The sequence below is a fragment of the Pyrus communis genome, chromosome 9, assembly GCF_041283825.1.
Source record: "Pyrus communis isolate YQ-2024b chromosome 9, ASM4128382v1, whole genome shotgun sequence".
Taxonomy (NCBI): Eukaryota; Viridiplantae; Streptophyta; class Magnoliopsida; order Rosales; family Rosaceae; genus Pyrus; species Pyrus communis.
In genome coordinates, this window is record NC_142573.1 from 9,233,406 (window position 1) to 9,254,791 (window position 21,386).

The 21,386-nt window shown below is 39.4% G+C and overlaps 1 long non-coding RNA gene and 2 pseudogenes across 2 annotated transcripts; 2 read left to right on the top strand and 1 right to left on the bottom strand.

Annotated features, from left to right (window-relative positions):
* Nucleotides 1-624: 624 nt before the first annotated feature.
* LOC137740514 (uncharacterized) lies at nucleotides 625-3,713 on the top strand (annotated as a pseudogene). Its single transcript, XR_015967018.1, has 2 exons — nucleotides 625-3,328; nucleotides 3,412-3,713. The product of XR_015967018.1 is annotated as an uncharacterized LOC137740514 (transcript).
* Nucleotides 3,714-3,964: 251 nt separating this feature from the next.
* LOC137740515 (11,12-secotaxane synthase-like) lies at nucleotides 3,965-19,611 on the bottom strand (annotated as a pseudogene).
* Nucleotides 14,382-15,192, top strand: LOC148694195 (uncharacterized). Its single transcript, XR_015966972.1, has 2 exons — nucleotides 14,382-14,447; nucleotides 14,774-15,192. It is a non-coding gene; the product is annotated as an uncharacterized LOC148694195 (long non-coding RNA).
* Nucleotides 19,612-21,386: the final 1,775 nt, after the last annotated feature.

A 21,386-nucleotide genomic window follows, 5' to 3' on the forward strand; every position in this document is an offset into this window, starting at 1 on the left:
ATTTGACATAAAGTCAATCAAACGACAAAATTCATTTCTAGACCGCTAAAGTTTGAACCTCGTTTTTGCATAATCTCTATTTTTCTAAAGCCAACACACATTTTAAGTCACCACTAGCAGTTGAATCTGGTCTACCTCAGGTCTTCCAATGAGTTTGATGTCTAAGTTCACAATTTCCTCAACATTCACACAACCACCAATACTATACTTGAAAAGTCAGCATTAAGTGTAATAAACAATTAGTTGGAAATTTGAAAAAAAATTCAATCAATTGCATTATAATACTTATATACCCGACTGTATTTAGAACATAATAAAAAATTTCTCGAAGAGTTGAAACTAAGAAATTTTATTTTTGCATATATATAATAAAAATGCAAAAAAAAATGTCCATAAATATTTGAATTACAAGTCATTTCTAGTTTTTATTTATTTTTTATTTTTTATTTTGCTACAAAAAAGTTAGACAAAATGAAATACCGGTTTTTCTTTTTTGTATTTTATGCAACCATCATTTAGAAAGGGAGTAATTAAATTTTGGGTTCTCAAGTATAAGATGAATACTCTTAATTAATTAGGCTACGTGATTTGGCTTGCAACATTGTAATATGTTCTTGACTAACACTAACAGACACGTAGTCAATCATATCCCTACCTACATGTTGGCATATATAAATCACTATATTATATAAAATAATCAAGTGGTGCCTGCACTGCGTACAAGCTCATATATTAGAGCACCAAACTCTTCCCAACGCCAAACCAGCTTAATTAGGCAGATGGTTCTTGAGCCATCTCCTTGTTTCCAGAAATGAAGATTTCCTCACAACCAAAAATCATGGCATCCCAAGAAGAAAAAGCACTTTCCATCAAAGCTGCTTCTTCACAGCATTCATTTCAACTCCTCCCAGTTATACTCCTTCTTATGTTGGCTTCTTCAGATTCAGCAGCAAAAGCAGAAGTTGCTGGACAAAAAGCAGAAGCAGCTCTTCTGAATTGGAAAGCTAGCCTTGACAACAATACAAGCCTCGCTTTCCTGGATCGGAAACAGTAATTGCAATTGGGATGGAATTTCTTGCAACGGTTTTGGAAGCATAACACAAATAAACCTCACTACTTCTGGCTTAGGAGGTACACTTCATGCTTTTAATTTCTCATCTTTCCCAAGTCTCATGAGCCTAAACTTAAGCCACAATGCGATTTTTGGAATCATCCCATCGGAGATAGAGTTTCTGAAAAGCCTTCAAATCCTTGATCTTTCTGGAAACAACATCAATGGGTCCATTCCACATGAAGTTGGAATGTTAGGCAACTTAACCATTCTGTTCCTTCAAGACAACACTCTCTCTGGAAACCTCCCTACAGAAATATGCCTGTTGAATTCACTCAGTGTGATCGATGTAGCGGATAACAGTCTCACAGGTTCGATTCCAGAAGCAATTGGAAACCTGTCCAGCTTAACCGTTCTGTCCCTTTCTCGCAACAATTTCTCCAGCTCAATTCCTTCCACTATAGGCAACCTGATTAGCCTCAAGGAGTTGTATCTGATTGGCAACCAATTAACTGGAAATATCCCACCTGAAGTTGGAAAGCTCAAATTTCTTACTCACTTGGGGTTGGTGAATAACAAACTCAATGGCTCTGTTCCTTCAGAAATGAATAATTTTACATTTTTGAGTGGTTGGCATTGAGCAACAACAACTTTTCTGGCAATATTCCCCGCGATATATGCATCAGCGGAGTACTCGAATGGTTTACAGCACACAGCAATCAGTTGACAGGCCCTATGCCTAGAAGCTTGAGGAACTGCACCAGCTTAGTTAGATTAAGGTTTGAGAGGAACCAGCTGACAGCAAACATAGCTCTAGAGTTTGGCATTTATCCAAAACTAACTTATTTCGATTTGAGTTACAACAGATTCTATGGAGAGCTTTCAGAAAACTGGGAGCAGTGCCAAAGCTTACAAAGCTTGAGGCTCAGCAACAACAGAATTTCCGGGGGGATACCTCAGTTTGAGGGATCAATTCAGCTCCATGTGCTTGACCTACCTTCGAATAATCTCACTGGGGCAATCCCAAAGGAACTAGGGAATTTGACATCCTTGTTCAACCTCAACCTAGGTGATAACAAACTTTCGGGTAGCGTGCCTTCGGAGATTGGAATGCTTACCTATCTACAACATCTTAACTTAGCAGCAAATGATTTCAGTGGACAAATTCCAGAAAAATTAGACGGGTGCAGAGAGTTGTTGAACTTGAACTTGAGCAGAAACAGATTTAGTGAGAGCATTCCTCTTCAGATTGGGAGCATAAGCTCCCTTCAGGTTCTTGATCTCAGTCAAAATTCACTGATGAGTGAAATCCCACCACAGCTTGGAAATTTGATGAAGTTGGAAGCGTTGAATATCTCCCACAACAATCTCTCTGGTTTGATCCCATCTACAGTCGATAACATGTTGAGCTTGACAGTTGTTGACATGTCATACAATCATTTGGGGGGTCCTCTTCCCAACAACAAAGCATTCCACGAGGCTTCTGTTCTAGCTTTTGCAAATAACACAGGCTTGTGTGGCAATGCCACAGGTCTGAATGTTTGCCCGTCCAAAACAAGAAGGGAGAAAAAATCAGCAAATCGGTTATCTTCATTGTACTCCTTGTTTTAGGCATCCTGTTTTTTGCATTTATGGTAACTGGAATTCTTTTTGTGGTCTGCTATCCGCGGGAAGCGCAATTAAATGAAGACCAGTTTGCGGTTTGGAGCTATGACGGAAGACTTGAGTATGAAGACATCATTGAATCTACAGAGGAATTCAACTCCAAATATTGTGTGGGGGTGGGAGGTAATGCAACTGTTTATAAAGCTGAGCTGCCAACAGGCCGGATTGTTGCAGTGAAGAAACATCACATGCTGCAGGACGGTGGAGTGGCAAATCTCAAGGCTTTTGAGGGTGAGGTTCGTACTCTTTAAGAGGTTCGTCACAGAAACATTTTGAAGCTTTATGGTTTCTGTTCGCATCCACAGCACCCTCTTTTGTTGTACAATTTCGTAGAAGGAGGAAGCATGGAAAACATACTGACCGACGAAAATGATGCAGTTAAGTTTGGATGGATTGAGAGGGTGAATGTTGTAAAGGATTTTGCTAATGCATTGTCTTATATGCATCATGATTGTTCACCTCCGATAGTACATCGAGACATTTCGAGTAAGAACATCTTGCTGGATTTGGAATATCGAGCTTATGTCTCCGATTTTGGAACAGCTAAGCTCTTGAATCTTGAGACTTCAAATTGGACTTCGTTTGCAGGCACATTCGGATACAGTGCTCCAGGTACTTATCTTCTGAACTCTTCCATTTAACGTAAGTACTTATTTCCTGGTTTTACTCATCATGACTTGGTCTTTGTTCTGCAGAGTTAGCATACACGATGGAAACGAACGAGAAATGTGATGTTTATAGTTTTGGAGTGGTAGCACTAGAAGTGATAATGGGAAAGCATCCAGGAGACCTCCTCTCCTATTTTTTGTCATGGTCATTAACATCAACACCCGAACCTACACAACTGAACGATGTCTTAGACAAGAGGCTCCCGCCTCCTGGAAATCATGTTGTCCAAAAAGTGATCACCGTTGCAAACCTTGCATTTGCGTGCTTGCAAACGAATCCACAATCTCGACCAACCATGGTACAAATTTCCCGCAAATTGTTATTATGAATTACCATTTTTTCCAAAGATGTTCGAAATGATTATCTCATGAATCTTGATCAGAAATCTCCGCTATCTTCTTTGACATTAATTCTTCATCTGTCTAATGTCTATACAATAGCTCTTCGAAATATAAATTAAAATGCAGTCTTCACATCTAATGGGATGGGAAACTGATTCAGAAAACCAGACTTCGCCGCTTAAATCTTCGGATACTGTGAGTTTGCTTGCATTTATGCATTGATTTGCAAATTTTTGCTTCAGGGCAACTTTGGGGTAATTTTTATAGGCATTCCATTGGAAGGGAATTGAAGGGGATCCATGGTTATAGGCTCATCGGGATAGAGCAAAGACCAATTATAACGAGTAACAATGAAATGCATGAAGATGAGGATGTTCAACTTGGCCAGTTGGTGATAGGAGCATATTTAGGCGACTTACTTAGCTTGTTTTCGTGCATCTATGTTGTTAATTCATAGTTGTTTTAGTAGTTTAAGCCATTTTCGTGTGTTTTTAGGTTCATATGGCTAAGGAAGCAAAAAGATGCATTTTGGAGCATTTTGGAGCAAAATTGGGCTTGGAATGGATAGCATATGCTTGGAGCCAAAGTGTTGGACGAATTTGAAAGCCTTGTATGCACTTTGGACATAAAACAAAGGGCCTAGCCCAATCAAACAATCCTTTGAGCCATGCAAAACCTCTAGCCCAATCAACAACCCTTAGCCACATGCATTTCCACCTTCCTACTTCATCATTTCATCATTGCACCACCATTCACACACACATGCACTTACTCTTTCATCATTGCACCACCAATTCAACACATGCATTTCCACTTTCCTACTTCATCATTTCATCATTGCACCACCATTCACACACACATGCACTTAGTCTTTCATCATTGCACCGCAAATTCAACACATGCATTCACACACCAACAACCTAGCTCTTTTTCCATCATTATTTCATCCACATGCACTCTCAATCATAACAACCACATTCACTCTTAAACAATCACCCACATATTCTCCCATTCCCTCTATAAAAACCCATGCATTCATACACAAAAATCACATCTCATTTTCATACACAACACACCACAAACACATCCAATCTCCCCTCATTGCCGTGAGCTACCATTCCCTTATAATCCAAACACCACTCCTCATCCATTTCCATAATTCCCCAATCCATTCAACACACCAACAACATCCCTTAGACCTTGTGCTACGACGAAGAGGAAGATAAGAGGGCCTAAACGTTCATACAATTCAAGTTTGAGTTGTTGGAATGTTTAGGTGTTTCTTTGATTCTCTTTGTTTTGTACCATGAGGAACTTCCTCTCGGCTTCATTCCATTAGATACACTCTCCCATTTCTTAAAGGATTTCGACATCAGTTTTGCTTCAAGGGTTCTTTCTTCTTAATCCTATGTTCACTCATGTTATATATTTTTATGTCAAACCTTTTGTAAACATGAAGTGTAACTAATCTCTCTCTAGGGATTCGATGTAGCCTTGCAAGATTGCCGTGTAGTTAATTCGGAATTCTCATTTAATCTATCTATTTCTTGTTTCATTCTCCGATTTAATTGTGACTTAGTGTGTTGATTTTAATGCTTGATCATCATTTGAATTAACCACAGGTTGTTTAGCCAAGATTAAAGCACACATCATGCATAATCTTGGTAGATATGTGAATGAATGAAGGGAATGTTTTGCAAACATCCTGCCGAGTGTTCCCTTTGGTTTTGTGAAAGTTTCTTGTGCACTACATAGTCTTGATTAGGAACCAAAGTTGCACATCACAATTAGGCTCATGATTAGAGACATTTGATCAAATCCACACATCATATGGCTGATCATATCTAAGTGAAACAAACCCAAGAAATAAGTAGAGGGATGAGTATAATCTGACTTAACAAGCATGGACTTGGCTTAGCAATGGTGAAATCGAATCTCTAGCTTCATCTCCATTTGTGCTATCTCTTTTTATTAGCTGTTGATTCATTCATTTTGTGTTTACTTCATTTCCTTATGCTTTAATTTACAATCTGTCATTTAGTTTAATCAAAACCTAAATCCCCCTTTACCTTATTGTTCAATTTAGTTAGAAATCAATTTAGTTTATGCTTTAAAGCATTTTGAGTCTTTGGTTTGTCTTAGTGTTTTAAAGTTTAGTTTTGCATTCTTTGAGTCTAGTATAGTGTTTTAGATTGTGTTTTTAGCGTTTTTGAGTCAAATCCAAGTGATTAACAATCCCTCCTAATCCCCGGTCCAGAACGATCCCTACTTACATACTTACTACAATTGTCAAAAAGAGGGTTTAATTTGTGTGCGTATAATTCTCGCATCAAATTTTGGCGCCGTTGTCGGGGATTAGAAAATTTGCTAATCCCTTGGATTGTTTTATTTTCATTTGTTCTTTTTATTTTATTCCACATTCTTAATCTTGTTTTGTTTCTTGTTTTAGGTACTAGTTTATGACTCGGAGTTCTCATCCGATTCATGAACATATCCTGGAGTGATTGGGTTCTACGTCCGGCTGCAAGACGTAAAAGAAAGCGCTACTTGGGAGGCAACCCAATGCACTGAATAAAACAAAGCATGTTCATAAAAAAATAAAAAAATAAAAAAATAAAAAATTTATTTATTAAATAAAATACTAAACATGGAGAAAGGTGGAGCCTTCACAGAGGTTGTTTACGTGAAGCCCCACTACGAGGCGTCGAAGCAGAAGGCATAGAAGCGGAAGGCATAGAAGCGGGAGGCATAGAAGCGGAAGGCATCGGAGCGGAAGGCATCAGAGCGGGAGGCATCGGAGCTAGAGCATTCCAGGCCTCAATACTTGGCCAAGCGCTGGATGACCCAGGAAAAAGGTGCCTCTGGAGATAAGCAGCAAGCTTTTGACGGTCACTTTGAATCCGACCTTCAGATTCTTGCAGCTCATCAAGCTTCCTCTTCATGCCCGCTGAATAGTTATTTGCAAGCACATGCAAACTTCTATTCTCGTACTTAAGCTGTTTGATCTCCTGCTTAAGACTTTCCACCTCTCCCATCAACGATTCCACTTGGCGGGACCGAGCAAGCAGGCGTTGGCCCATGTTGGACACAGAGCTCGCACACTGAACACTAAGTGCGAGGGACTCTTGAACGGCCAACTCATCGGACCGTCCTGACAGCAGCCTACTATCTTTTGGAGTGAGGAGGTTCCTAGCTACTATTGTAGCTGTTGTGGCGTCCTGCATCACAGAGTCTTCACCTGAAAGAGGACCGTTAGAAGATAAGAAAGAAGGGCGCCATACGTTACCTTGACGCGGCGCGCCCGTTTCACTGCTGAGACTCAATTCTAAGCTAAGGTTCGATGGGTTTGCCATTTTTCAAAAGTGTTCAAAGAGAAGGGGTGGATGGAGTTAAATTTCAAAGGGCCGGAGACGATGTTCAAGAATGGGAATTCTTCAGAGTGTGTTTGTTGGGGTGATCGATACCTCTATAAAAAGCCAAGGCGACGCGTCCACCGATTCAAAAAGCCGGAATTTCCGGCGTAATTTTGGCGACGCTTTCTCGGCTTTTCAGAAGACGTGTTCAACTTTGTCAAAAGATTTCTTCTTTTCAGAAAACACGTGGAGGCCATCATCGCAACTACACGTCTTTAGCCGACAAGCGCAAAGTTCGGCGACGCTTTCTCTGCTTTTCAGAAAACGCGTGCAGCTTTGTCAAAAGAGCCGCATCCGCACTACTACGTGTCGTTCAGAAAGCGAAGGGGCGTCGTTCAGAAATCGAAGGGGCGCCTGCTCAGAAATCGAAGAGGCGTCTTCAAAGATCGAAGAGGCGTCACTATTTCAAAAAGCCGGATTTGCGGGATCAAAACGTTTGTCGACAAAGGTAAAAGAAGAGTACCACCACTTGATATTATCTCTATATATGTCGACCTTCGTCTTTTATGGCAAGGAAAATCTGAAGAAAATGCCCAACTCTCCCTCACCTCTGAGGGCGCACTCCCAGCAAAGCCTTTTGAAATACTCAATTTTTTCTTCTTCCCCAAAGATGATACCGGATGCCTGGAGTACAGATGACCCAGGAGGAAACGGCAGATTGAAGTGTGCTGATTCATTCACCGCTTCTTCAAAAGCAAAGGTATCTCATATCATCAAGGTCAAAAGCAAAAGTATCTCATATCATGCTTTTTCCCTGTCTTTTTCTTTGTCCTTGTTCTTACTCGCATGGCAAAGTAAAAGAAGCAATCAGCCGGCACTTGGAGTCAGTCTTCCGATCTGGAGCCAACTACCTGGAATCTATTCCTGATTGCTTACCTAGCGTTGCTCTCGAGTAGTCATCTTCAACGGTTGATACACTTCCGGAGAAGGGACCACTTCTGCAAAAGGGAGCGAGTAAGGCAAGTGACAATGATACATTGAAGCATGTGGAGACAAACATAGGCTGAGTTATCCTCCAACCCTTTTCAATACGAATTGGAAAGATTGAACAAAGAAACAGACCAAAGGGGTAAGCTCAGACCTTCGGGGAAGACCAAAAGAATCCTCCAGCCCAGTAGCACAAAGGAAAATCAACGATGGGCGGAAACCAGTTCAAGAGAAAGCCTGTGGAATCACCAAGATCAATGCCTCAATGCAATCACCAAGGAGAAGAGGGAATTTACACTCCATAACCAGATTTGCGTCCCTAAACTCTTCTCTTTGTTAATTACATTTTGCCATGTTTAGTATGTTTAAGTGCTTTTTGTGTGTTTACTTATGTTTTGTGTGAATCTATGCTTAAAACATTGAGGACAATGTTTAATTTAAGTGTGGGGGGGGTAACTAATGTTGTTAATGCAAATTCGTGGGATTTTATCACCCATAACTTCAAATGTTGTTCCTTGCTGTTTTAAGGTGTTTTTAAATTGTTTTAGAGTGTTTTAGTGTGTTTTGTTTTATAACTCCGAAAATCACATAAAAATTTGAAAAAAATGTTTTGAAAAGCCTAAAAATAGTGTTTTGAGTCGTTTTTGTGTGTTTGTGTCTTAGGGTACCTTCCAACACAATGATAAGGATTTGGTTTGTAATTGCATGACGGTTAAAAAGAGTTATAAACATGGATGAAAGTTTGATTTACTCTTGGTATATGCTTGGTTATGGTTATAATGTATGACTTCACATGCAATCATAAAAGAAAAATTCGTTTTTGTAACATGCTTGAAGGAAGGAACTCAAACAAACGCTACAACCTTGTGAGACTTGAGCCTAAACATTCTTTGGAGAGTTATTTTCTGTGATTCTTTGTTTTCTAAAGTTGTTGCATGATCTCATTATTCCTTGCTTGGTTGCTACTTAGAATGCAATTGTATCATGCTAGAACTAAATGCTAGAACTTATATCCATTTCATTCAAAGCATTGAATTGCATAACATATATCAAGATAAAGTTGTGTAGTTGCCACCATAGCCAAATAGCCTTACTTCCCATATTTCGTATTTGTTGTAAGTTTTAACCCCTTTGAGCCTTGTTTAGCCTATGTTCTTTGTTAACCCATGTTATCCTTACCTAGCCTAGAATAGGACCATCCATGCCTTTGTTCTTAAAGCATAGTAAGCATGACGGAAAATGAATTCCTTTTTGATTAATATGTTGCAGAAAATAAGTGTGGGGGAAGGATTATTGATGAGAGTTGTTGTGCCATAGGCACGGCTAAAAAAAAAAAAAAAAAAAAATTGAAAAAAAAATGAAAAAGAAAAGAAAAATAAGAGTTGTTTGAATTTCCCCTATTAGTCTAAAAGTTGTTTTCCGCGCTCTAAAGGGAATTCTAAGTGCCTAATTCAATACTTTGCTCACTATTGCTTTAAGAATGTTTGTTTATCCTTCACCTTTCATTGTTAACCAATACCCTAGCCCCGTTACACCCCTTTGACTTCTATCTTGATCGTTATGTGTTCAATAATGTGGAGTTTGGATTTGATATGAGCTTATGGAATCACTGGTTCTCATTCTAAGTAGTAGCATTCCATTCATGAGATCATATTCATGTCATTATTGTAAATCCAGAAAATGCTTTCTTTGTTATAACATATGTGAGATACTAGTCTTTCATGTTTACATCAATCTCTCACATATAACTAGTGTAGGGTGTGTAGTCAGAAAATCTGTGTGAAAATAGAGTGCATTCTAGTAAGGAATTGAGTAAATTCTCTAAAGCATGTTACTACATTTGAAATGTGTTTTAATTGCTTAATTGTGAACTAGTATGTGGTGACTATGATTAAGAATGTACTTAAGTGTAAAGATGGCTAAAATCTGTGAGAATAATGATTTTTAACTAGTCATGTGCATTGGAAATCCCTAAGACGGTTGTTGGAAGGTTTAGGTTGTGTTTTACTTGTTTAGTGTCGTTTTGTTTATTTGTTATTATTTTGTTTTGCTCGAGGACTAGCAAAAGCTAAGTATGGGGGAATTTGATAGGAGCATATTTAGGCGACTTACTTAGCTTGTTTTCGTGCATCTATGTTGTTAATTCATAGTTGTTTTAGTAGTTTAAGCCATTTTCGTGTGTTTTTAGGTTCATATGGCTAAGGAAGCAAAAAGATGCATTTTGGAGCATTTTGGAGCAAAATTGGGCTTGGAATGGATAACATATGCTTGGAGCCAAAGTGTTGGACGAATTTGAAAGCCTTGTATGCACTTTGGACATAAAACAAAGGGCCTAGCCCAATCAAACAATCCTTTGAGCCATGCAAAACCTCTAGCCCAATCAACAACCCTTAGCCACATGCATTTCCACCTTCCTACTTCATCATTTCATCATTGCACCACCATTCACACACACATGCACTTACTCTTTCATCATTGCACCACCAATTCAACACATGCATTTCCACCTTCCTACTTCATCATTTCATCATTGCACCACCATTCACACACACATGCACTTAGTCTTTCATCATTGCACCACAAATTCAACACATGCATTCACACACCAACAACCTAGCTCTTTTTCCATCATTATTTCATCCACATGCACTCTCAATCATAACAACCACATTCACTCTTAAACAATCACCCACATATTCTCCCATTCCCCCTATAAAAACCCATGCATTCATACACAAAAATCACATCTCATTTTCATACACAACACACCACAAACACATCCAATCTCCCCTCATTGTCGTAAGCTACCATTCCCTTATAATCCAAACACCACTCCTCATCCATTTCCATAATTCCCCAATCCATTCAACACACCAACAACATCCCTTAGACCTTGTGCTACGACGAAGAGGAAGATAAGAGGGCCTAAACGTTCATACAATTCAAGTTTGAGTTGTTGGAATGTTTAGGTGTTTCTTTGATTCTCTTTGTTTTGTACCATGAGGAACTTCCTCTCGGCTTCATTCCATTAGATACACTCTCCCATTTCTTAAAGGATTTCGACATCAGTTTTGCTTCAAGGGTTCTTTCTTCTTAATCCTATGTTCACTCATGTTATATATTTTTATGTCAAACCTTTTGTAAACATGAAGTGTAACTAATCTCTCTCTAGGGATTCGATGTAGCCTTGCAAGATTGCCGTGTAGTTAATTCAGAATTCTCATTTAATCTATCTATTTCTTGTTTCATTCTCCGATTTAATTGTGACTTAGTGTGTTGATTTTAATGCTTGATCATCATTTGAATTAACCACAGGTTGTTTAGCCAAGATTAAAGCACACATCATGCATAATCTTGGTAGATATGTGAATTAATGAAGGGAATGTTTTGCAAACATCCTGCCGAGTGTTCCCTTTGGTTTTGTGAAAGTTTCTTGTGCACTACATAGTCTTGATTAGGAACCAAAGTTGCACATCACAATTAGGCTCATGATTAGAGACATTTGATCAAATCCACACATCATATGGCTGATCATATCTAAGTGAAACAAACCCAAGAAATAAGTAGAGGGATGAGTATAATCTGACTTAACAAGCATGGACTTGGCTTAGCAATGGTGAAATCGAATCTCTAGCTTCATCTCCATTTGTGCTATCTCTTTTTATTAGCTGTTGATTCATTCATTTTGTGTTTACTTCATTTCCTTATGCTTTAATTTACAATCTGTCATTTAGTTTAATCAAAACCTAAATCCCCATTTACCTTATTGTTCAATTTAGTTAGAAATCAATTTAGTTTATGCTTTAAAGCATTTTGAGTCTTTGGTTTGTCTTAGTGTTTTAAAGTTTAGTTTTGCATTCTTTGAGTCTAGTATAGTGTTTTAGATTGTGTTTTTAGCGTTTTTGAGTCAAATCCAAGTGATTAACAATCCCTCCTAATCCCCGGTCCATAACGATCCCTACTTACATACTTACTACAATTGTCAAAAAGAGGGTTTAATTTGTGTGCGTATAATTCTCGCATCAGTTTGCTACCCTGCAGACACTCTCGGCCCTCCCCCTGAATGGAAGGAACACATACGGTGGTACAGACTTTTCAAACCGACTTGGATTGAAACTCAGATTATCTTGAAAATATTCGGAGTTGTAATGCGTTTATTGGAAGAAAACAGACAAGGAACGTGCGGAACGTGCACAGACAGCACAGCAAGAACAGAACGTGCACAGACAGCACAGCAAGCTCAGTAAGGAACGTGCACAGACAGCACAGCAAGGAACGTGCAAGTGCATGTGTGCTGTCAGATTACAAGTGTGTAGGGTGTAAAGTTTTTCAGTTTTCTTTGTATTGTGTATAAGTATGCCTTCCATAAGGCTTTCTAAGATATGAAATATATCACAATTCGAATCAGAAATCAATATGGTATCAGAGCAGGAAAAATAACATGCTTCTGCATCATCTTATCCATGTCGTTCGCATTCACGCCGAGTCAATGAACCAGAGAAAAATGGGGAGAGAGCTGCCATGCACGACAGCTCCGACTGACCAAATTGCCATCAGAACGTAATCCAACCCATCAGCGAATCACAGCAAAGCTCAAGAAAGAAGCTAATACAAATTCAACGCCGGTAGTTAACGACTGGTCGTCTTGTCGTGTCGGAGCTGTCTTCGTCTTCGCCTCTCTTTCTCAGCCACGACCATCTGGTGAACCCTTTCGATTCCGACGAGGAACATCAGACAGAGCAGAATCCGAAAAAGGGTAACGAAAGCAAACGGCAACAAGAGCAGGAACAGAGCAAAGGCGGAACCTTGGTGACCGTCGACGGCGCAAATGAGCTAGAACTCGAGACGCTGCTCAAAGCCTCGGCGTACATGGGCATTCTGAAAAAGCCAGATCCAAACTAACTCCGTGGTGGTGTCGCAGCCGAACCGGTGCACCGTTTGCAGGAAACGGGTCGGGTTGACCAGGTTCAAGTGCAGGTGCGGGACCACGTTCTGCGGGGTTTCACAGGTACCCCGAGAAGCACGCTTGCTCGATCGATTTCAAGACCCTCGGGAGGGAGGAGATCGCCAGCCGAGAAACTCAAGAAGATTTGATCCGGGCAGTTCATCGAGCACGTGTGGGAATTAAGCTGATTTTCTGTTCCCTTAGTTTTTTAATTTAATTTTATATTAGTTTTTCAAAAACAAAAAAAAAAAAAAAAAAAAAAAAAAAAAAAAAGAGGAAAAAAAAAAAAAAAAAAAAATTCTTTCTTTATTCTTATAGGTCTTTATATGGCGGAAGAGAATTCTTATTCGTTTGGAGATTCCCAGATATCTTCCTCCTCAACCATGTCTGAGGTGGATGTCAATCCAAATCAAAGATTAAGCTCGGTCTTGTTAAATGAGTTTAATTACTTACCTTGGTCAAGAGCAGTGAGTCTTGCCCTAGGTGGAAGGTCCAAGCTAGGGTTCATAAATGGAAGCATCGAAGTTCCTGATGTTTCTTCACCAACTTATGAAATCTGGCTTTGCAAGGATCAGCTAGTTATGTCATGGCTCCTAAATTCCATGGAACGTAAACTAGCTGAAATATTCAGTTATTCTGAATCATCATTCAAACTATGGCAGACAGTCAAAGAAATGTATGGCAGCCAGAACAATGCTGCACGTGTGTTTCAATTGAAGAAGAACATTTCCACATACAACAAGAAGGAAAACCCTTTGTTCAACTTCTAGGCAGCATGAAGAGCATGTGGAATGAGCTGGAAATGTATCGGCCTCACACAACTGAGGCGTCTTTACTACTAAAAAGGGCAGAAGAAGACAAGATATTTCAACTCTTGTCAAGTCTCGATCCAGGATACGAAGACCTACGAAGCCACATACTCATGAACCCCGAACTACCTTCATTCACCAGCGTATGTGCAACAATCCAACGTGAAGAAGTACGAAGGAAAGTCATGAACACTGGCACAAAAACCAGTGTAACTGAAGCAAGGGCTTATCTAGCCAACGAAAGAAAATACAAAGTGAAGAATCCACACTTAAAGTGCCAACACTGCAACTATACTGGTCACGTTAAGGAGACATGCTGGATTTTACATCCAGAATTAAAGCCAGAGTTCATGAAGGATAACAAGGGCTCACAAAGACTGAACTGTGCACCACATAGAGCCAACAATGCAACTACCTCAACCTCTCATAGGTCTGATGCACTCAAGAGCTTCACTGCAAATCCAGCTGCACTTATAAATGAGTTTGCAGTGTATCTTCAAAGCAAGAAAGAAAGGATTAAGAGTGACCAAACGGTTGGCTTTGAAGATGGAAGTTCAAAAGCTTTGCTAGGCAAGTTTGCTGGATTTCTGACAGAAACACAACACATGGCCCAAGATGACATGCAAGGTATCATGACTGCTTTTAAAACTGCTCTTAATGTAAATATGATGCATGATTTGTGGATTGTTGATTCGGGTGCCACAGATCATATGACCAACCATGTTTCTAAGTTTCACAAGTTTGAAAAATTTTCAAAACCGTCTCAAGTCTCAACTGCCAATGGTGAGAGTTCTAAGGTTTTAGGGAAGGGAAATGTCAACTTAATATCGGACAAAATTGAGTCAGTAGCCTTATTTGTTCCTTCTTTTCCATTTCAACTTCTATCTGTGGGTAAAATCACCAATACCTTAAATTGTTTGGCCATTTTCTCTCCTCACAATGTCATTTTTCAGGATTGCCTCACCAAGAAGACGATTGGTGAAGGGTTTTACCTTGATGGCCTCTATTACATATCAAAAAACAGTCCCAGAGGATTTCAAGCCAAGTCCAGTCCATCCCAAGATAGTCAATTATGGCATCAACGTTTAGCTCATCCTTCCCAACCTGTTTTGTCTTCCTTGTTTCCAAACTTAGGTAATGATTTAATTTCGTGTGAAACATGTCATTTGTCTAAAGCCACCAGATTGCCTTTTACATCATCCTTATCTAGGACTAGTAAAGTTTTCGAACTAGTTCACTCAGATGTATGGGGACCAACGTTTGAATCTTTTGATGGTTATAAGTATTATGTAACTTTTGTTGATGATTTCTCTAGAGCCACATGGTTGTACCTTTTAAAGTCTAAGAGTGAAGTGATTGAAGTTTTTAAGGATTTTCACAATCTTGTTAAGAACCATTTTTCCTCTCAAATTCAAACCTTAAGATCTGACAATGGCACCGAATATATGTCCCATATCATGTCATTATATTTGAGCAAGCATGGTATCATGCATCAAACAAGTTGTGTCGGCACACCTCAACAAAATGGTGTAGCTGAAAGGAAAAATCGTGACATTCTGGAAAAAACGAGAGCATTAATGTTACAAATGAACGTACCAAAGAGATTTTGGTCACAAGGAGTCATGGCGGCTGTGTACATCATCAATAGACTTCCTAGCCGAGTCTTGGGTTTTAAATCTCCACTTGAAGTCATGAAGGGAAGAAAAATCGACCTTTCACATCTTAGAGTCTTTGGCTGTGTCTGTTTTGTTCATATACAGTCACACCATCGAGATAAGTTGGACCCTAGAGCTCTCAAATGTATTTTTCTTGGTTATTCATCAACACAAAAAGGATATAAGTGCTATGATCCTCAACTAAGAAAAATAATTGTATCTAAAGATGTACGATTCCATGAAGCTAACCCTTTTTTCAGCAAATCACATGAAGCCACAAGTCAGGGGGAGTGCATCTTAGACCTAATTCCTCTACCAAGAATCTGTACTTCTACACCTCCCATTGAAGTCAATAATGAAGGTACTCATCCTGATAATTCTGTGCATGATGATGACTCGGTGCATGATGATGACAACGGCAACATAGAAAATCCTCAAGGAGTGGATGACAATTTGAATGAGGATGAGACAAACCTCCTAGTACCTCGACGCAATCCTCGGCGTGATAGACAACCTCCCACAAGGTTTCAAGATTTTGTCACATATAAACCGAGGCATCCAATTTCAAATTGCGTGTCGTATCAAAAGGTAACTCCATCTCATGCTGCCTTTCTTAACAACATTTCAAGTCACAGTGAGCCTCAAAACTTTTATGAGGCTAATAATCAAGTTGTGTGGAAAGAAGCAATGAGAGAAGAACTCAAAGCACTAGACCAACACAAAACCTGGAGCATCACCAAACTTCCACAAGGAAAAAAGGCAGTAGGCTGTAAGTGGATCTATAAGATCAAGTTTAATTCTGATGGTTCGATTGAGAGGCATAAAGCCAGGCTGGTGGCACGAGGATTCACTCAAACATTTGAGGTGGATTACAAGGAAACATTTGCTCCTGTCGCAAAAATGAACTCAGTAAGGGTTCTATTGTCTGTTGCCGTCAACAAAGGTTGGTCTATGTATCAAATGGACGTGAAGAACGCCTTTCTACATGGTGATCTTGAAGAAGAAGTCTATATGAGATTGCCACCAGGACACCCTCAAAGCCAAGAGCCTAATTTGGTGTGTAAGTTACATAAGTCAATTTATGGACTGAAGCAATCACCACGTGCTTGGTATGCAAAACTAAGTAGCGTTCTTCATAGCATTGGTTTCAAAAGGAGTAATGCAGATTCATCATTATTTGTTCGCACAAGAGCTGCAAGCAAATTAGTTGTGTTGATATATGTGGATGACTTAATAATTACAGGTGATAATGCTGCTGAAATCACCACACTCAAACAATCACTTCAACAACAATTTGCGGTTAAAGATCTTGGGGTATTGAAGTATTTTCTTGGAATCGAAATGGCATCTTCTTACAAGGGACTATTTCTTAATCAACGAAAGTACGTCATGGACCTACTTAAAGATGCAAATATGAGTGATGCCAAGCCTGCACTTACCCCTCTTGATAGCAAGCTTAAGCTTGACTTGGGAGGCACGCCACTCTCGGATATCAGCTTATATCAGAGGCTTGTCGGCAAGCTGATCTACCTAACGATCACCAGACCAGACATCTCACATTCAGTAAGTATTGCCAGTCAGTTCATGCACTCTCCCACCATCGAGCATCTGAACCTTGTCAAAAGAATCTTACGTTACTTAAAAGGGTCTGTTGGTCGTGGCATCCTCATGGCAAAGAATGACAACACTCAAATCATGGGGTACTGTGATGCTGATTGGGCAGGAAACGCAATCGATCGCAAGTCCACCACTGGTTATTGTACCTTTGTTGGTGGAAACCTGGTCACGTGGAAGAGCAAGAAACAAACTGTCATCGCAAGATCAAGTGCCGAAGCTGAATATCGTGCAATGGCCTCAACCGCGTGTGAGCTGATATGGCTAAAAGGACTTTTATGTGACTTAGGTGTGTTCACAGCTCAACCAATGACCTTATTCTGTGACAACCAGGCTGCCATGCACATAGCATCAAACCCCGTCTTTCACGAGAGGACGAAGCATATTGAAGTCGACTGTCATTATGTCCGTGAACAAGTACAGTCGCAGGTGATTCAGACACATTATGTAAAAAGCCTCGATCAACTGGCTGATATATTCACCAAACCTCTGGCTTCTCATCAGTTTCAAAGACTCCTCTCCAAGCTTGGATCCATCAACCTACTGGATCCAGCTTGAGGGGGAGTATTGGAAGAAAACAGACAAGGAACGTGCGGAACGTGCACAGACAGCACAGCAAGAACAGAACGTGCACAGACAGCACAGCAAGCTCAGTAAGGAACGTGCACAGACAGCACATCAAGGAACGTGCAAGTGCATGTGTGCTGTCAGATTACAAGTGTGTAGGGTGTAAAGTTTTTCAGTTTTCTTTGTATTGTGTATAAGTATGCCTTCCATAAGGCTTTCTAAGATATGAAATATATCACAATTCGAATCAGAAATCAATAGCGTTCCATACGTTGTCCACAACACCTGCATAAAATTAACCAATATAAATTAGTCCAAGCTCTGTAAGTGAAAACTGGAATAAAATTGTATGGAGCAAAGCAGACGGCGTGTACCTTCCATCCTCTGGGAATGGTGAATCCTTCATACTCAATGTCAGCAATGGCTTTCCTGAAAGAGCCAAAGATGGGAGGGAAGAGCCGTATGCTTTCACAAGCAACCTGCCAGGTATACTTCATCTTCTTTTTGTCATCCTGTGTCAGATTTTCACCTAGCCCTTTGCTTCTCATTATCTCAGCATGTTCTGATAAAAAACAAAATGCAACTCACCAATATGTTCGCAATTAAAATCGATGAAATTGGACTGCATCAAATGTTACATACCTTTGAGTAGAACACTATGGAAACATGGATGCTGAGCCGACATTTTGAAGGTCATGGCAATGGCAAAAGAAGTAGTATCATGTGCTGCAAAAACAAGCAAAGCCACAACAACCTCCTCTTCGGTGATTCCTCTGCGAATCGTACTAGCCACCAATCGAGAAAGCAACGCTACTCCCTGCTCTTCTTCTTCTTCTAGATTTCCTTCCATTTGCACCCTCTTCTATCTTAGTACTTCAACCAGCATTTTGTCTATCTCCACCCTCGCTTTCTTTACTCTCCAAACCTTGAACCAGGAATCTGAACCTGCACTGCAAAAACCCTTTCCAAAACTCTCTCAAATGTTCCCAACATCTCTGCCTCCACATCGATCCCCAAGAAGCACTCAAACACTAGAGTAAACGTCAAGATTTTCGTCGAACGGTAGAGGCTAATTTTGTCCTGGCCTTTCCACTTTATGTCCAAATGCAACTGCACAGAGTTGCATATTTTGGGCACTAAAGTCTCTAGCCCCGCCTGGCCAAGGCTCGCCTATAAGCCTGCGAAGGCAGCGGTGCCTCTCCCCTTGCTTTTCCATGATGGAGTCCTTTCCCATCAGCTGAACGGAAGTCGAAGGCCACGAGCTCACCACCAACTTGAACTCATTGGACAACAGAGACTTGTTAGCATTGCTCCATTTACAATCACAGTTGGTGATTATGTGTAGTGAAGATTTTGCCATATTTCGCAATCCGGGGTTGGATGAAATCATCAAACAAACTGTTCTTCCGTTGAGCTTCATAGAACTCCATTGTCTGGCCTACCCAAGGAGGCCCCATCTTGCCTGGTGGCAGTCTTTTCTTGTTCGTGTTGTGGATGCAAATTTCCGCCTTCTTGATCTTGGACAAAATTGCACCTACAAAACAATTAACACCTTAGCTTAAGGCCAAGAGCCTCACGCACCCACGATGAATTGGGGGAGGGGGGGGGATTGGCCGAAGAACCTCCGATGCCAACGTTAGAATTTAGAGAGAAAAATTATTTGGAGAATTTTTGGAGTTTTACCAGAGTGTGGACTTCACTTTTTAGAGAAAATAGGGTCATATATATAGGGAATACAGGTGGCCCTTAGAGGTTTTTTGTGTGAAAATGGGTGATTTAATTGGTGATTAATGGATTAATTAGGAATTAATCCATTAATTAGCCACTTAATCTCCATTTACATGGAATAATTTGTAGGTTATGAAGTAATTATCTAAGATGAGGATGGATGAGATAATTTGGAATTTGTTACCTATTTTGGACACTCTTGGCTTGATTAAAGAATGATTGTCCATTGCTCGCGCATAGGACAACCGGTGTGTTTTAGGGGTAACTTTGTCCTTTTTACCAAAAATCCACGTGTCGTCTTGTGATTATTTTTGGCTCCACATGTGTTAGTGTGTTTCTTGCACCGCAAGCAAACGATGAAAAAGACCATTGCAGCAAAGCAACAGAAGAAACAAAATGAAAGACTGCTAATTTCATTAGCCATTGATGATTTCATGGACTAAAAAGTTGGAAATTTTTTTAGTTCTAATAATAATGTGGTATCAGGTGAGCAAATTGATTTTGTTCTGTAAAAGAAAAAAAAACCAGAAAGTCAAACCGCATGACTTTTTTCAGAAAAGTCAACCAATCATGAAATCGTAAACCGCCCTAGGTCGATGTTATCCCAAATCAACAGCTCAGATCTTCCCGTTACGTCGAATAAACGTGAAGTTTCACATATTTTCGAAATGGGTGACCGACCAGAGGCTGCATGTGAGGATCACAAGTCCACTGGCCCAGAGAATGACATACGATAATAATAAATCATCAGAAAATCTCATGCTTCTTAAGTTTTTAATCAGAAAAGCAATCCCAAAAAATCTGGTAGGGTTGCTGATACGAGGATCAAGATTGACTAACACATGATGAAACCGTGGAATCCTTTCAATCTCTCATGATTGTTGATTTTAACAACAAGAGATATTGGTCACTAGCAATACGGTTTTAAGTTCGACTCTTATAATGCTGAGTTCAGTACCAAATTATTGCAAACCATTGTGCATTTTAGTTTAGCCTCTCACCCTAGATAACAATATTAAGAAAAGTATAAGAAGAGACACTGGAACTTTCCACATTAGAACTGCTTCACAATAATGTCAGATTAATGCATAAATCAAACTTGTTACAAACTTTTACATAAAAATAGAATTTGATTGACACAAAACCAACAATAAGCAATACACAAATGCAACTTAGTGCGCTTTTATTGGCTTTTTAATGTCTCCTTCATAATCAATATAATTTAATAACTAGTTTCATTTGTGTATATATGGCGTATTATATGTATGCAGCAAAGAGTGGTCAAACCAACGCTATTTATCATCGTGCTAAGGGCATGCCTCATGCATAAATTAAGCACGGAAATGTTAGGGACCACGTTTGTGGATCTATGTGTGGAATATTATTCCTAAAATTTGTGGATCATATATACACGCACACCACGAAATGATATAATATAACCCATTTGTTAGCCATGCAGAATGCATGATCCTCCAATATGGAAGATAAGATAGGTTAATCTTCTGTGTATATAAAGCCAACGCCCCAATTTGATGTCACGGCTTCATCAAAAGTTTTTGGACAAAAAAGTTCAAAAGCAACCCAATATAATGCATCAAATAATGCAGGAGTATCTTTATCATATAAATAGTGTTTTTTAATAATTAATTTTTTTGCACATTGGTTTATTTATTTATTTATTTTATAACTAGTATCTCACAATAGACTAGCAATAATGTGATTCAATAAAAAAGATCTTTCGCACACACATAATAATGTAATTCAATTAGTTATCAAATGATTGTTTTTTTAAACAAACAATAATAATGTAGTGTCGGTTATAAAAAAAGGTCTTTCGCACGCACATAATAATATGATTCAATTAGTTATCAAATAATTAATTCATTTTAGCAATTTTTTTTCTCTACTTTTTGTTCTAATTTCTCTTTAATTCCCATTGTAATTAGTCCAAATATTTGACTTTCTTTTTGTCATAAAAAATATATTGAAGCAATTCACGCAT